Source organism: Notamacropus eugenii, chromosome 1 (assembly GCF_028372415.1).
Source record: "Notamacropus eugenii isolate mMacEug1 chromosome 1, mMacEug1.pri_v2, whole genome shotgun sequence".
NCBI classification, from domain to species: domain Eukaryota; kingdom Metazoa; phylum Chordata; class Mammalia; order Diprotodontia; family Macropodidae; genus Notamacropus; species Notamacropus eugenii.
The window spans coordinates 152891898-152909399 of record NC_092872.1 but is presented as its reverse complement, the minus strand read 5'-3'; the positions used below and the strand labels follow the sequence as shown (position 1 = coordinate 152909399).

The 17502-nt window shown below is 37.5% G+C and overlaps 1 protein-coding gene across 4 annotated transcripts in view; it reads right to left on the bottom strand.

The window, feature by feature from the left end:
* PCSK6 (proprotein convertase subtilisin/kexin type 6) overlaps positions 1-17502 on the bottom strand; it is a 249589-nt gene that overhangs the window by 208266 nt on the left and 23821 nt on the right. The window lies entirely within an intron of this gene.

The following is a 17502-nucleotide window of genomic DNA, read 5'->3' as shown; positions in this document are numbered from 1 at the left end:
GACCACAGTATCCTCAGTAGAAATAGGGAAATTAGGATGATGGGAAGGTTTGAGAAGAGAATACCATGAATTTTGTTTGGGCCGTGTAGAGTTGAAATGACTATTGGATATACAGTTTAAAATGTCAATCAGTACTTGATGAAATGAAAATAAAGCTCAAATGAAGACCTAGAGGCAGTTGTATAGATCTAGGAGTCATCTGCATAGAAATAACAGTTGAACATGAGAGTAGATAAAATTACCCAGTAATTAACATAAAGATAAATTAAAAATGTCTCTTTTGGATATGTACTGAAAATTATATTACCAAAAAAACCCCACATTCCACTGAATGTTGGGAGACTAATTATCACACTACCATCTAAAAGTTCATTAGTTTGCTGTGTTTTTCAGGCTCTGGGTCGACTTAAAGCCTGAACTGAGATTCCCTACTGGCCCAAATGACACAAAGTTCATTAGATTTGGAGTCAGAGAAACCAGTTCAAATTCTGCCTCACCACTTACTCTCCATCTGAATTTTGGCAAGTCACTTAATATCTCCCTCTGACTTAGTTTCTTCACCTATAAAATGAAGGTGTTGGGATCAGAGGATTTTTAAGACTCAATTGAATACCAAAATATCTTTTTTTAAAAGAAGGAAAAATGCTTCATCTTTTCCACCTCATTGGTAAAATTTCTAAGAATAAATGTTTGTACTTAGCTGTAATAATAAAAGTCCAATAAAAACACAAAAAAATTGCCTTTTGGGGAATTATTCATATTGTGAAAGAGCTAGATAATATCAAAATTCCTGGAGTTTCCCCATTTTCTGCGTAAATGCAGTTTCTGAGAAAAAAATTACAGAATCATATATTCTGAGTGACAGAAGAAATCTTGAAACATAATCTAGTGGCGTACTCTCCTATCCTCAGGCAGGACCACCATCCTTTAACCTCCCCCAAGGGATAAACTTTTATTCTATATTGAAATATCTTCCAGGAAGGAAATTCTGAAACTTTTCTCCATAAACTCATTCCTATGTACAACAATGACTAAAATCAAAACCTTCTAATATGTATCCTAAATCCATTTTGCTAAAGTTTAAAGCCTTCTTTTCATTCATTGACTGCTGATACCTAGTCCTGGGATTCTAAATTGTGATGGCAGGGAAGCCATTTTTCAGTCATGTCCAACTCCTTATGACCTTATTGAGGTTTTCTTGACAAAAATGTGGGAGTGCTTTGCCATTTCCTTCTCCAGTTTATTTTACAGATGAAGAAACTAAGGCAAACAGGATTAAGTGACTTGCCCAGGATCACACAGCTAATAAGTGTCTGATGTTGGATTTGAACTCAGGTCTTCGTGACTCCCAGGCCAGCACTCTATCCCCGGTGTCACCTACCTACTCTGATTTTAAACTGTAACCCTTTTTATATTTGTAAATTGCTAAAATACTAAATAGGCCTTCAACAACCCTTTCTTCAGGCTAAATGATTCCCAATTCCTAACATCTCATTTTCTAACCTACAAGCCCTCGCTGAATCCTCTACAATCTTTCTTTTAGCTATGGAGCTCAGAGTTGGTCATCATCCTTCAGTAAATACTCTTTACCATGAAATAGAGTTGTTTATTCCCTTGTCATTCATATGCGCGTCAGTTTCATTTATTCTAGTCTCATGCTTTCCTCTAGCTAATGCAGTTTAGTTAGCTTATTACGGACTGTAACCCCTAGACCTTTTGCTGCCATACTTCCACGTTATTTTTTCTTCCCTGTTTTATGGACTTTATTTTTCTTCCCCCCAGGTACAGAACGCTGCACTTGTCTTTAATGAAGTGAAAAATTATGTCAAAAGCCTAGCTCATAAACTAAGTCAGGGCTGCTATTTATACATTGAAGGCATTAATGAAGTCTTAACTTGTGGCAATATTTAATTACCATGTTTGCTTACAAGCTAGCCCTATTCCTTGGAGGTGTTATGTTAACTTATCTGCTTGCTGTTATTTTGGCCTTAAACTGCAACCATTCGAGCTGATTTCTATTCAAAGGAAAAGGAGAAACTAAAAGTAAAACAAATTCTCAACTGGCATGAGTAAAAGAGCTGTCAATCTACACAAGCACACCACAAAACAAGTTTAAGGGAGAGGCAATGGAGTTTGCTCACCTTCTGGGTTACACCCCCACGTGCAGGTATATTCTAACTTACTGAGAGCTGCCTTTTCTCTAACTTTGCAGAAGTTCACTAATTGCTTAAACATTCTCCTTCCTGTTTCCTTCATCGTCATGTCAGTGCTTAATTGATATTCAACAAGTCCAGAGCCAGGAGGAAGAGATATTCTCAAACTATCAGTGGACTGAGCATAGAGCTAGCTGATGGATCCCCCATGGGGCTGACCAGGCAGAGGAACACCTGCGTGTTACAGCAACCAGTATTCTACTTGTGTTTGGGAACCCTGATCTCCAGCCCATCACAGTCAGAGAGAGAGCCACTCCCAATGACTCTGAGCCCATAAGACTGCATAGAGGGGTGGTGGCAGCCAAAGACACCAGCATTACTACTTCCTATTACTACAAAGCCAGAGGAAAGTTTGGGGTGGAAAAGGGAATAAATCGGAAAATAACAGGAAGTCATCTCTCCTAGATTCTGCTGTGCCTGGAGCGGGTTGTCCTTGTTCTAGAGGTCATGATGAAGGGGGCAGGAGTGAAGGAAAAAGTTCCATTGTTGTGTTTTTTCCCAGAACTTCCATTTTAGTGGAGGGCTCCAGGCTAACTATCCTTAATTCTCTGGATTTAACTACCATACCTCAGCTGCCTCTTGACTTGGTTCCTGTTGGCCCCTTCCTCTACTGGTAAGTTTTCCCCAAAATGGAGAAAGGGCCCCAGAGCACTACACATATCTCATGCTCATTTATTCATACTCATTCTCTCTCTCTCAACTTATCCTCCATGATCCTGTGCCCAAGTCTAGGTACCTCCTTCTTGACCCCACTTTTCAACTTCCCTTTCCTGTGTTATCTTACTGCATTAGAATATAAGCTCTTTCGTGGCAGAGGCTGCCTTTATTTTTGCTTGCATTTGTATCCCCAGAGTTTCGCACTAGTAAACAGTTAATAAATGTTGCAGACTGAGGTTCTGTCATTCATTCCCATCAATAAGCACCACTACCCTCACCCTCACTTCAGGATAGTTAGGCAGTTCAGTGAATAGAGAACCAAGCCTGCAGCCAGGAAGACCTGAGTTCAAATCTGGCCTTAGACATTTACTAGCTGTGTGACCCTGGGCAAGTCATTTAACCCTGTTTGCCTCAGTTTCCACATTTGTTAAGTGAGCTGGAGAAGGAATGGCAAACCATTCCAGTAGACTTGCCAAGAAAACCCCAAATTGGGTCATGAAGAGTCTGAAATGAGTGAAAAAGAACCATCACCATCACTTCATGATCAGTCATACGGCCAGTGTGCAATCTCAAGCCTTCCACAGAAGCAGGCAAGTGGAAGTGCTTGAGTCATCAGTGGTGACTGACCCTTGAACTAAAAGCAAGAGTCTGGGCTTGTTAAGCTTTGTTTTTGTAAAGAAATATTTATATGAATCTATTTGTATAATGATACAAAATTTAAAGGAAATTGCATCTATTTAGAAATAAAATGTCAGCATTCCTTATTTGTTTTTTTTAATCATGCTTCAGTTTTTACTGTTGCTCTGTTTTTGCCTGACTGTCACTGTCCTGTGCCATAATCAGTGGCCTTCCTATATTCACTCCCAGGCTGACAAATAAGTGGAACATCAATTCAAGAGTGCAGACAGACTTCAGAGAAGATCTAATCCAACTCCAAGGTTTTTATCATAGGTACAGGTGATAAAGGGAATATGAGTGGTCGGGGAGGGAGAAGTGGAGAGGATTCACAGCACTATCAAATTAGAGAACAGGAAGGATACTTAGAAATTATTGAATTCAATCCCCACTCTTGAAATATGAGGGAGGAAACAGGAGCTCAGGGAGGTGTTACGACTTGCCCATGGCCACCAAGTCAGGCATACACAGACATGCCTCTGTCACATCAAGCCTTCTATACCAAGAAACATGGTTGGCCCTAATAAGAGAATCTCAGCTGAGGCAAATGACTGTCTTGTAGAATTTCCTTGGCATCCTCTAGAGCAGAGGCATCAAACTCACTGCCACTGGCCATAAAACTCCTAGCTGTGGGCAAACCAGATTAAAATGTGATTGAAAAATGTTTAGCAAAATAAACTAGAAATACAATACAACACAGATAATGTCGATTTGTGATTTTCCAAGTGAATATGCAACCAGCAGGCATCCATTTATATTGAGTTTGAAGCCACAGTCCTAGAATTTTATTTTTTTAACCTCTCTTTACCTTGTTGAAATAAACAGGATTGCAGAAACATCAACATCTAGTCTAGCTGTACTCACATAGAATGCATTCCATGAACTTAAAAAGCAGGACATATATTTGATGGCCTCCTTGTTGTAAGGCATTGTTACAGGAATTTTTATTTTCTTTTATTCCTCTTGAAAATTTTGGAAAGTCTGTTTTAATATTAACCTCATCTAACCAAAATGTGTCCCGTAGGATGTGAAAATTTACTCAGAGCCTTAAGCATTCCTTAGATAAGAAGCCAGAGAAAGAATCTCTGCTGTTCCTGAAGCCTTGGCAACATGTAAATCCTCCTCCTCAATGGGTCTATTTGTTAACCCTCTAAACGTGGTTTAATCTGTAACCTGATTTAGTTTACCTACAGTCTGTTTGATGAAATTTGTTTCCTTAGGGGATGTATAAGATTGACTCTGTTTACCTAAGTTTGTCCAACTTTTATAACACTGAAGGAAGTAGGAGATTATGAATCTATCTTCTCTTTAACTTTTATGACCTAAGAGAAATGTACAAGATTGCAACGGGTAAATGAATTATTTCTCTGTCACTCTGACATATTTTGCCCATAAGAAGGCTTGTTATAATTCTCACGATTGGTCAGGTTTTCTTTGAGACCTGAACAAGCATGTTACTATACTTGAACATAATAATAAAACCTAAGTTTTTATTTCCATAATTTCTGTGTACATACACACACACACACACACACACACACATACACACACACATTTGGCAGCAGTTACCCATCATGTGAACTCAGAGAAGAGATATTTCTCCCAAAACAGTATAGACTAAATGAGTGGTAGGGAGAACTCATTCAAACCATTCATTGCACAGATGAGGCAAAAGAAGCTACAAAAGCCTGTGGTTCTCTTGACTCCAGATACAATTCTCTGTCCACTATACTCTCACCATAGCCATCTCCCTTGGACATCAGCAGCTACATAGACAGAAAAATAGCCAAATCCAGAATTGCTCCTGTTCACTTAAGATATCAGTAAGGCATTTTCTTTGTAAATGTTCAAGGACAGTTTGACAAGTGTTGGCATACAGTAATATTCATGATGATAGCTAGCATTTATATAGAGCATAAAGGTTTGCAAAAAGGCTTCATACACATCTTTTTGGATCCTCTATTTAAAAACACTTCTTATGTGAGGAGATTTAAAAACAGCAAAAACATATTGAGACCAGTTATATTTTTTTTTAAATCAAAATGTAGGGTTTTTAAAAAAAATATTCTTTATAAAAATGCTTTTTCTTCAAATGAGTATTTTTGCTGTAATTAAATTAGTTTCTCCATCTGAACTAGCTACTTTGTGCCATTTCACAATTGCTACATTTTTCCTGCAACAATATAGTATATTCTGCTATGAGAGTATTCATACCACATTGTTTAATTATACTTTGGAAAATGGTGTCCTAGCTTCAGACAGTAACTAGTCTGCTTTCCTAACAGAGAATAATAGTTTTTACAGCATGATTATCCCTCTGAGATGGCTTCCCTTTCCTGAGAATGGAAAAATCTTTTTTTATTGTATATCTCCAAAGATTATTTGAGGTACAATACCATTCAGTTCTACCTTGCCAAAAGCCTAATCCTAGATCCTACAACTATAAGAGATGTAATGCCCTCCTCATCAAGATCGTTCGACCTCTTCCCTATAAGGAATGAATGTCATACTTGTAAACTAAATCTCTGCCTTTAATCTGATTTTGCTACTTATAAAACTACAATAGCAAAATCCTGACCAATCTGAAGATATTGATTATATAAACTGGGCCCGACTTCATTAGGGAGAACAGTACTAGATTATGATTAAGCCTGATAAAAACTCATTGTAAAAGAATTCTCACTAAAACTTCTTGGAAAAGAACATAAGAGAAAAGATCAAAGTACATACAATGAAAAAACTCTAGATTTTCTTTTCGATAGGATAGTGTTAAATAAACAACTGGTATGTTTTTGTTATTCATGACAACAAAATCAAATAAACACCTACTTTGTACAGATCACTAGATTCAGGGCTAGCATAGGTGGGAAGAGGGCTAGAGTGGTTTACAAAGAGATAAGATAGTTATAATTGGGGGTATGAAATACACCTGAAAAATCCAAAATTAGAAAGTTCAATCACAAAAGAGCAAAGATCTCATAGAGCTGTGACTTCAATAAGGGGCATTACGGATAGAAGTATTTTGAGAAGGCTTTGATAGACTTCAGGGATGCCTTAAAAGATAGGAATGTTGTGGTTGAGAAGATAAGATAGGTAAGATGTCATTTGGAGCAATAAATGTTAGCAGAAAAAAGAAGTAAACCAGGGAGGATGAAAAGACCAGTACCTACTAGAAAAGATGTATATAAATAAGTAGTGGAGGTTGGAAGTATAGGCAGGGTCCAGATCATGGAACACCTTAAATATATGCCTAGGAATTTGGTTGGTTTTTTTATCATAGCTATTATTATCATTATTAGAGTTGGTCTATAAAGGCAATATGTACTGATGGACAAATTTTGAGCAGAATCATATAACAAAAGCTCTATATTAGCATCTCGGTCAGATCCCGTTTTGTAATCCTGGCTTAAAAAAAAGCCAGATGACCATGAACATTAACTGAACATTCCAAAACCTGCCTGCAAACCAGTTTTGTAGCATTTTTCCTTCTACAGATATAGAAATTGAGGGCAAGTGAAATAATTTGCCTAAGGTCACTCAAGTGGTTCTTGGTTAAAATAGCACAGAATTCTTCATTAGAAGTACCCTGCTATGGCCAAGAATTGGAAATTGAGGGAATGTCCAAAAACTGGGGAATGGTTGAACAAGTTGTGGTATATAAATGTAATGGAATACTCTTATTCCATAAGAAATGATGAGCAGGAGGGCTTCAGAAAAACCTGGAAAGACTTCCATGAACTGATGCTGAGTGAAGTGAGCAGAACCAGGAGAACATTATACACAGTAACAGCAGCATCGTAAGATGACTAACTTTGATAGACTCACCTCTTCTTAGCAATGCAAGGATCTAAGACAACTCCAAAAGACTCATGACAGAAAAATGCTATCCACATCCAGAGAAAGAACTAGGGAGTCTGAATGCAGGTAAAAGCAGACTATTTGTTTCCTTTTCATTTCTTTCTTCTTTCTCATGGTTCCTCTCATTGGTTCTAATTCTTCTTTACAACATGACTAATGTAAAAATATGTTTAATATGAATGTATATGCAAAGTCTATATCAGACTGCATGTTGTCTTGGGGTGGAGGAGAAAATTTGGAACTCAAAGTTTTATGGAAGTAAATGCTGAAAACTAAAAACAAACAAATAAATTTAATTTAAAAAAAAAAGAAGTACCCTGCTATTCAATGGAAATATTTCATTCTTTAGACTTGAAGTTCTCCCTTAATGCCTCTTACCTACTACGTACCCCTGGGTGTACACGTCCTCAGACACACAAATAATCGTGGAGAATATCTTCATCAAAGACCAATCGATAAGCAATACCAAATAAGGAAAGGGTGTTAAGTCAAATGTGATAAGGCAAGAGCCATGATGACTCTTGCTCTGTGTGTGTGTGTGTGTGTGTGTGTGTGTGTGTGTGTGTGTAGGAAGTTCAACATTCATTTTTTTCTTCTTTTTTTTTTCTTTTTAAAGAGTGAGAAGGGAAAACCTCATTCCCTCTTCATATGAAACATGGTTCTGCTGGGAGACATTAGTAGTAAAGGCTTATAGATACCCTGAGCGGTTTTAGCTCACCTTGCTGTCTCTAATGTTAAAAGACAACAAGAAGGCTGTAAGTATTTATTATAAAGATCTAGAGGGACAAAAGTGGAGGATGGGAAGGAAAATTTTGTCTTGTTCATCCAAGGTTCATTTGCGTCATCTGGCAAATCCAGTAAGGATGCTGACACTTCCTTCCCTCAGTATTTCAGGGATCTCTGATTTCATCAGTATACTCCTTCCTCTGATAAAAGACACAACCCTGCTGCATCTTAGTACAATTTATGCGATGTGAGTTCAAACACATATGCAACTTCATAAGCCTAAGAGTAAGCAATACTCTTGGAGAAGCAGTGGTGTTGCAAAGTGCATATTTCAGTACACAAAAATGACACACTTATTTCTCCCTATGCCATTAAACCCTTCCTTGGAGAACAGTCAAGTAGTCAAGAAATGCCCCAATTCAAGGTCTCAGAAAGAATGGATTGTAGATGTATGTTCTGACGTTGCAAAAAAGCTATTCACTTTATCACTCCTGATGACTCCCCCTGGCTGCAAAACAGATGTTCAGAGACACAACTTGCTGAGCAGCTGCACTGTGTTTGCATTCAAGGGGCTATGCCTCCTCAAGGTCATCATCCGGATGTGACTTTCTGAGAAGACACTTCCTAGAGGTCCAGGATTTTGAGTGCAGTTATGTAACATTATTGATCACAGTCCATTTGCTTAAAAACAATAACAACAACAACAAAAAACACCCAACTAATTAGAGCCTATAAAAACACACACAAATTAATTCCGGCTCACCCTGGCGACTTCAGTCTGGAGAAAGTTATAAATAAGAAAGGAGACAGGGTCTATATTTAGTCATATTTGGGCTACCAGCATTCAAAGTGAAGGAAGTGGGGGTGGGGGACACAGTGTTTTTTATACATTTAAAAAATAAACTACTTCCTATTTCAGACAAATATATAAACAGTGGCATTATACTATTAAAATAATCACAACTTTGGTAGATCTCTTACAACCCAGTACTTATATTGCACAACTCTCCCCAGCTCCCCAAATGGTCCTATTACAGTCCATATCTCTTCACAGTACACAAAAGAGCTGTTCAACCTGTTATAAACAACAAAACCATTTAACTTCAACTGCTGAGCTGTGTCTAAACTACCATGGCTTCTGTATTCAGATTAGAAGGTTGGATGTGGTGATCTGACCACAGCCTTGTCTTTTAGCTAGGACACAAGTCAGAATTCTGAATATGAAATCTCAGTGATTTCAACATTTCACTTCTAATAAAACTTTTCTAAGTGACACTTAGAATTAATCTTTCCTCAGTCTACTTAATACTACCTGTATGGCGTTGGGCAAATTAATTAAATTTGTGGAGTCTCAGTTTCCTCATTTGAAAAATGAAGGGGTTAGATTAGATGGCCTCCAAGGTTTCCGTATCTAAATCTGTGATCTCCAACACAACATGCATTTAAATTTTTTTAATTGAATAAAAAGAAATCATGGTCTAGAATGAATAATAAAATCTTTCTTCAGCACTAACAATCGCTTATTTCGAATTTTCCCCATAAATGTATCTAAGTGAGAGATTTTGTTGCTACATGTTAGGGACCACCAGCCCCTTCCCTCCTGAAAGCTAGGGTTGATGAAGGAGGGTGTGGAGTGGGGAATGTATGTATGCGCGTGCTGGGCACAAAGAAGGCTAGCTTTAAATGAGAGTTCACAGCAAACAGCGAACTCCTAGAGGGTAAGCTGGCATGGTTCCAAGTTGTTCTCATCCTATCACTCAAAACCCAACACTGTAATTAAGCTCTTGAAAAATGCATCTGGCCTGATTAACAATGGGAAGTGTGCATTTACAGGGAGGGATGCTACCTTCTGGGGTTGTTTGTCAAGCGCAGCTGGTTCCACAAGCCAACGGATTCTGTGCAACATACCTATAATGCCAATTTGGCTCTCCTATGGCATACTTACTCCGCCTGGTTACCTAGCCCAGATTCTCATACCTCTTAGTACAACAAGAGGCGACATGGTACACTGTAAATAGCACTGACTCCAGGTTCAAATCTCACCTTCCCTACTTACTACCTGCGCCATTTTAGCCAAGCCACTTCCATATGACTTTGTGCAAGACACTTAACTACCCTGGGTCTCAGTTTCCTCATCTGTAAAATGAAAGGGTTGGACTAGGTGGCCTGCCTCTGAGGTCCCTTCTAGCTTTTAGTCTATGATACTCTCCATTTTCTTTATGAAGCACTGGAAAGTTAGGAAAAGAGGCTTCTTCACACTGAAAATTCTCAGGACTGATGAACAAATGACCCCTTTTGACTAGGGTTAGTGGGTAACTTCACCTTTATCCTAACAAAGAGCTTCTTTAATTCACAAGTGGAAACAAAGTGTGCCCATTTTTTAAAAAGCTATTAATGGGTATATAGATGTATACACGAAACAATTTGGTTAGCATGATCAAGGTAGGATAAGGTTACAAAAGCTTTGGAATGGATCCATTGGGTTGTTTCAGGCAGCTCTCACAGGTTCTGAAATTCATGATACTTCATTCAGAAGAAAGGGGACATAATTGCAGTTAAGACATCAGATAGGAGAGTCTACTAAGTACTCAGAGTTGACATACTGGAGACCAGAGGATTCTGGGGTGTCTATTGTTTCTAGTGGTTAAAAGAAAACATATATTGAAGTAGTGTAGGACAGGGGTTGAGGATGGGGGGTGCATTTCACGTGGCTAAAATAAAACGAATTCCTTGCAACCTGTTAAAATGCCTCATTGCAGTTTACATAGAGAAGTTCCTTGAATCAGGTAAAAATAATGAACACTGAGAGTTGGGTGAGAGATGTCAGGTACTGAAAAGAGAGAAAAAGAGAGAGATGAAGAGAGGGAGATGAAGGAAGTCAATATGCCAGGAGCACTCAAGAATAAGCCAAGAGAACAGAGCCAAGGATAAGAGGGAATAAAAAGAAGAAAATGAGAGGACAGTGAAGTGTGATGGAAACACTGGATTTGGAGCCAGAGAACCAGGATCAAGGTCCCAGCTCTAGTACTTATGTGACCTCAGGTGAGTTACCCCCTCTCTCAATTCTTCATCTATAAAGTGATGGCTAGACTAAACAATCTCTGAAGTCCCTTCTGACTCTATATCCAATAACATGCAACAATACTGCTTTACTTGAAGGTAGCATATGCTTAAGAAATGAGACAGGATAAATGTTTCTACTCATTACATTACAATTCTTCTTAATAGCACCAAACAACTTAATTGAAGTTGAAAAGGGGGGGAAATTGGTAAATTCTGAGAAAATGAAGTTTTTGTGTTTCTAAGATATCAATCTATTTTTTCCTGCTTTTAAATCAGTTGCTTTGGTGGTATGTAGATACAGAGTAAAGGAATTTGTTTATTAGATGCACATATTTAATTTCCTGTACTTATGGGTGGCCAGCCTACTGAAGAAAAATTATCAAGTGACTTGTGTAACCTAACCGCTTCCAGCACATGGTTGGTACAGAAAGAAATAATTTACTTCACTAGTGATGCTTATTCCAACTTAAATTCAGGGCTGATGTCTTAAAAAGTTAAATATCTAAAGAGTTAACATGTTATAAATAAGTGAAATACTGTGGAATCTATGTAATAGTTGAGGCTATGAAGTTCTTCTATCTAATACTTACTGTTACCAGATCCTTCTGAGCATTTCAAACCATGCTGAATTGTGCAGACCAGAGAGAGAGGTTAAAAGGCTCATGTTTATATGACACTCATTCCCCAGTCAAGAAATGGTCAAAGTATATAAATGAGCAGTTTTCAAAGGAAGACATCAAAGCTATCAATAGTTATATTAAAAATGCTCTAAGTCACTAATAATTAGAGACATGCAAATTAGCGCAACTCTGAGGAACCACCTCATACCCATTGGATTGGGCAGGATAACAATAAAGGAAATGACAAATGCTGGAGGAGACGTAGAAAAATAGGCGCACTGGTGCACTATCGGTGGAACTGTGAACTAGTCTAACCATTCTGGAAAGCAATCTGGAACCAAACCCCGAAATCTATTCAACTGTACCTACCCTTTTGACCCACTAATACCATTACTAGGTCTGTACCCTAGGGAGATTAAAGAAAGAGGAAAAGAACCCATGTACACAAAAATATTTATAGTAGTTCTTTCTGTGGTGGCAAAGAGTTGGAGAAACTGGGGGGATGTCCATAAACTGGGGAATGGCTAAACAAGTTATGGTATATGCATGTGATGGAATACTATTTTACTGTAAGAAATAATGAAGGGTATGGTTTCAGATGAATCTGGGAAGGCTTCTATGAACTGATTTAAAAAGGAGAACAATTTATAGAGTCACTCAGTATTGCAGATAATCAACTTGAAAGATCTAGTAACTGATGAACACAATGATGCAACACAATGATACATCACAATTCCTAAGGACTCATGATGAAACATGCCATCCACCTCAAGACAGGGAACCAATGGACTCAGCTTCTGAAGCATATTTTCTTTCTTTTCTTTCTTCTTTTTCTCTTTCTTCTTTCCTTCCTTCCTTCCATGCAACATGGCTAATATGAAAGTTTGTTTTGTATGACTATAAATACATACACACATATATATGTATTTGAAATAGGCTCTGTTTTTTCTTGCTTTCTCAATGAAAGAGGAGGGGAAGGGCAAGGAGAGAATCTGGAACTGAAAATTGAACTACACTTATATGGTGTTTTAAATAAATTGAAAAATTAGAAGGGTTTTTGGTCCTTTTCACAGAAACATTTTAGATTAGGTTTGAAACAAAGAAATAAAAGAAGTATTGAGTAGTTATCATCTCAAAGGAATTTTAGAATATTTTCAAAGAAATGGTTCTTAGGTTTTTAAACTTTAAAATAATCAATTTCTTCTCTACTTTTCATCCCCTATCTTGATATTTTTTCCTGAAAATGAATGTCATAATTAATCATTAGAAATCCTATTACTAGGAATATGCTATTAATAGGAACTCTCTAACTCAGACCATAATTTTTCTAAACAAGGACTTTCAAATACAAATACACACACACACCACACACCACACACACACACACACACACACACACACACACACACACAACATCCCTGTTTGCAGTTGAATCATTCAGATGTCTTTGCCAAAGGTATGGATAGTCATCAAAGTCACAGGAGGGAATGGAAGAGAAATAATGTTCCTTTGACATAGATCAAGTATAATTACAGAAGATTCTCAGCCCAAAACAGTTTTAACTCCTGTGACCCCTTTTATTATGTGGTTTCCCTTACAGTGAAAACAGAAGCCAAGAAGACGATTCCTATCCTCAGAAAAGCCACCAGAGTACATTTAGTATTTTCATAAACTGATGACAATGAGTGGCTAAAATGTAACCTGACTACATTTTAGCCACACACTTAAATGTTCCCCTGGTTAAAGGCAGAACTTTTTCTTACTCTGTCCCTATACATGACATTCCATCTCCTGCTCTGTCTTTACATAGACTGTCTCCCATGCCTATAATTCTCTTGTCCCTTATTTTCACTTCTTGGAATCACTAGCTTCCTTTAAAGCTCAGGTCAATGTCACCTTCTTCAGAAAGCTTTCCTTGATTCCTTCTAGCTAGTACTTATCACCTCTTTATTCCTACCCCCATATTATTTGGATTTATTATGTATTTGGAACTTCTTCTGAGCTATGTCCCCAAATCAACACTTTTGGGTAGTTGGGTTTGGATTTCAAAGTAGAGATTGTACCACTAAAACCATAGTGCATGAGTCCCCACTGATGAACTTCTGCTCAATTGCAAGCCAGTAGATATTATTAGCTCAAAGAAAAGACACTTACTAAGGCAGCATAAAAAAGATAGTAGCTACAAAGCATTCTTCCATATATAACCCTATGGTAGAGCCTCCCATATTACATAAAATATTTGTGGAAAGAGTGAACATAAACTTCAGAATACTCTGGTAGTGAGGCATACTTATAGGAGATCTAGATCTATCTATACGTACACACATACATATACATATACAAAACATTGATTCCTATTGGCACTTGGTTGAATACCTCAGCATCACATTTTCTCTATTACATGTCCTTTACTTTCCGTAATTAGATCAACAGAGATGATTAGGGAGCCAATCTCACAATCCTATGTCCCTCACCCCATATGCACTATGTGCATATAACCTCTGTTTACTTATTTATGAATTCCCATGAAGTGTTTCACTTCTTTCTTTGTATTTCCAGGGTCTGGCACTTGATAGAAGTGACTAAACTGACATTCATCCCAGCAGGATCCCAGATCATCCTTTTCAGTGTGAATGAAGTTTGAGCTCTGACACCAACTAGCTATATGTGACCTTGGACCACAAGTTATTTAGCCCCTCTGGGCTTCAATTTCCTAATCCATAAAAAAATGAGAGGGTTAGACTTGACCACCTCTAAGGTGCTTTTCAGTTCTAAAATTCTGCATGTGAGATCCGACAGACTATTAAGATGGCTCAGGATCAGTTTTTTTTAAGATAAGAAAAATTTAAATTAACCTCTATATTCATGCACAAACTTCAAGAATTCTAATTAATAGCAGATGGAGAAGGTAGCAAAAGATGACATTTTGCTTTTGTGATCCAACTCCAGGCCAACAATTAAAAAGGGAAAAAAAAATCTAAGTGATGAGACATCTGTTATGATTTCTCCAAAATACAATTTGAAGGAGGACACCCCTCCCTTAAATCACAATATATCGTATATCTAAGTTCCCAACTAACATTGTAGCATTATGCTTTTTGTGCATTATGGGTCTTTTGTATCTAATGTTATATCGATTCACCAGGATATTCCTCAATGAAGTCTTTAGTTCTTCCCAGCATGCATCAATGAGTTTAGGTAGAAGACCTTGGAAGGGAAAATTCTTGGATGTTTTATCATTATTTTACAAAATCATCACATCGTTTCCCCTACACCTTAAGTTCCATTTCCATTCAAAGTTAGTTATAGCATGCCATTTAAAAAGCAAAATAAGATATTTAATATGGAGTCATATTAAAAATTATAAAGAACGGTTTTCTTCCTTTGACTTGTAATAGCTACTACATAGACTTATGTGAAGTACTATCCATTCTTGTTTGAATATTTTATTTACTGAAAGGGGCCAAAAGGGGAGATTTGTGTGAGAAGTACAGAGAAATGTGACTTCAGCAGAAACGGACAATTTTGAAGGGTTCTGAGAAAAAAACAGTATCTCAGAGGCAAAAATGTTTCCCAGTAGTTGATTTACATGACTATTTTTAGGACTTAGAAGTTTATTGTTGTTAATAAAAGAACTATTTGGAGACTATTGGGAAATATATATATATACATATATATATATATATACACATATATACACACATATGCGTGTACGTATGCATATCTGTATATATAAACAAAAATCCACATTTCATAGACTATTTGTGCCCCATCTGACAGAAACATAAATTTTTGGTTTTTAGCCAAACAGACACATGGTGTAGTAAGTAATAAAATGACCTTAAAATTAAGTTCAAGTTACATTTCTGATACATAATGGCCAAGTAATCCTGGGCAAGTAACTTAATCTCTTGGGCTCTGTTCTAGGCAATTCTCTAAGAACATAAATTGCAGAGAAAGTGCTGGCCCACATTGGGATAGGGAATTTTCTTACCTCAGAGTTCCCAATGAACTCGTTATCCCCCCAGATACAGGTAGATTACTATACTTGAGGAGACATTAATTTGGAATATTAGAAGTCACAAGAAATTGGGGCTAGGGAACCAGAATGTAAAAACCAGTATCAGAAGAGAGAAGACATAAAATAGAAGCCAACAGAAGAGAAAATCCAGAAGAAGAGGCTATCTGAGACCAGATAACTAGAGAAAGGCAGACTCTGCAGTTGATTTAGGGAGCTGACTCAGATAGAGGATAGCACTGATGCTGGGAGCTCAGTGGAAAAAGAATCCTGTCATGTAACAAACTGGGTTAGAAAAGTCTGTTTTGCTCTCTGGTCCCATCTTGAGAAAAGTTTTAGAGAAGAAAAGACCCTCAGAGATTTGCATCCATTGCCATTTACTATTCTCTATGACTTGAGAGGAGGAAACTCCTTAAAGTACAGATAACAGACCTGAATGTATGTGTAGATCCCAAGCTTTTCACTCAAAGTACTGCATTATCACTCAACTGTGGAAGCAGACCTAGGAAGATCTACCTATCTGTGTGTATGTATATGTGTGCATACACATGTATGTATGTATGTATATGTATCTCCAATAATATATATCCAAACTTCATTTGGATTCAAAGGGCCACACTTGCTCAGGTGGCCTCAAGGCCGTAGACCAGGCTTAATGTTGCTGCTTCCTAAAAGAGTTTAACACTGCTTTAGCAGTCCAAGCATAGAAGAAAAGGAGCCTTACCCAGTAGGGTAGTGAAGAGATATAGAATGAGAGCAGTTCCATCCAGTAGGTGATATGTAGTACAAACTGCTCCGTAAAAAAATCAAAGATACCAAGGTTTATGATCCAGAGTTGTGAATTTTACCAGGTACATGTATTTTCCTACTCATTGACCTCTTTGTTAGAGTTTGGCAAATTTATGTCCACTCCCTGCCATGAACACCATATTCCTTGGTAGAAAAGTGTAAACCTAGTTAATGGTTAGACATTTTATGATTACTATCAGTCTGGCTTTCTGTTAGTAAATGTTTCATAATTAAGAGTAAATGGTGTTATCTTGATACATTTGTTTAAATGGGAACTATACCAGTGGGACTCAAGACCTGTAATTGTGAGTAGGAGATATATGTCTTGATCCACACCAGGGTTATCCCTAGAACCCCAAGAGTGAGTTGTAGTTACAATGGCAATACCTTGACCTGACAAGCCCGGGCATAGGCGGGGTGAGCAAACTAAATCCAGCCCAGGAAGAGAGTATGTTGAGGTCAGTGCCATGGGCTACTTGTATCTCATATGAGCTTACATTTTACTTAAGTTAGAGGATTGTTATATATTGAATTTATATTTCTAACCTTCCCACCCGATTGTTTCTTAAGCTACTTATAAAAAGGTTTGATAGGAATAATGGGACATGAACTTCACCACCTTTCCCATATTTCCTAACTTTAATTCCCATTTCATAGATGTGCATTGAAATGATAGGCAAAAATACATTTTAATATTGGGAAACAAGAAGATATCCCTCTTATTTGGGGGGGTGGGGACAGAGATGGTGGGATATCATTACTTGTTGACACTTTAACAGTAAGGTAGGATGGGGTTGGAAGGGGAAAAATGATAGCCAGATTAAAGAAAAGATAGTGCAACTTTTCTTCTAACAACAACAAAACAAATGATTTCTCAACCTCT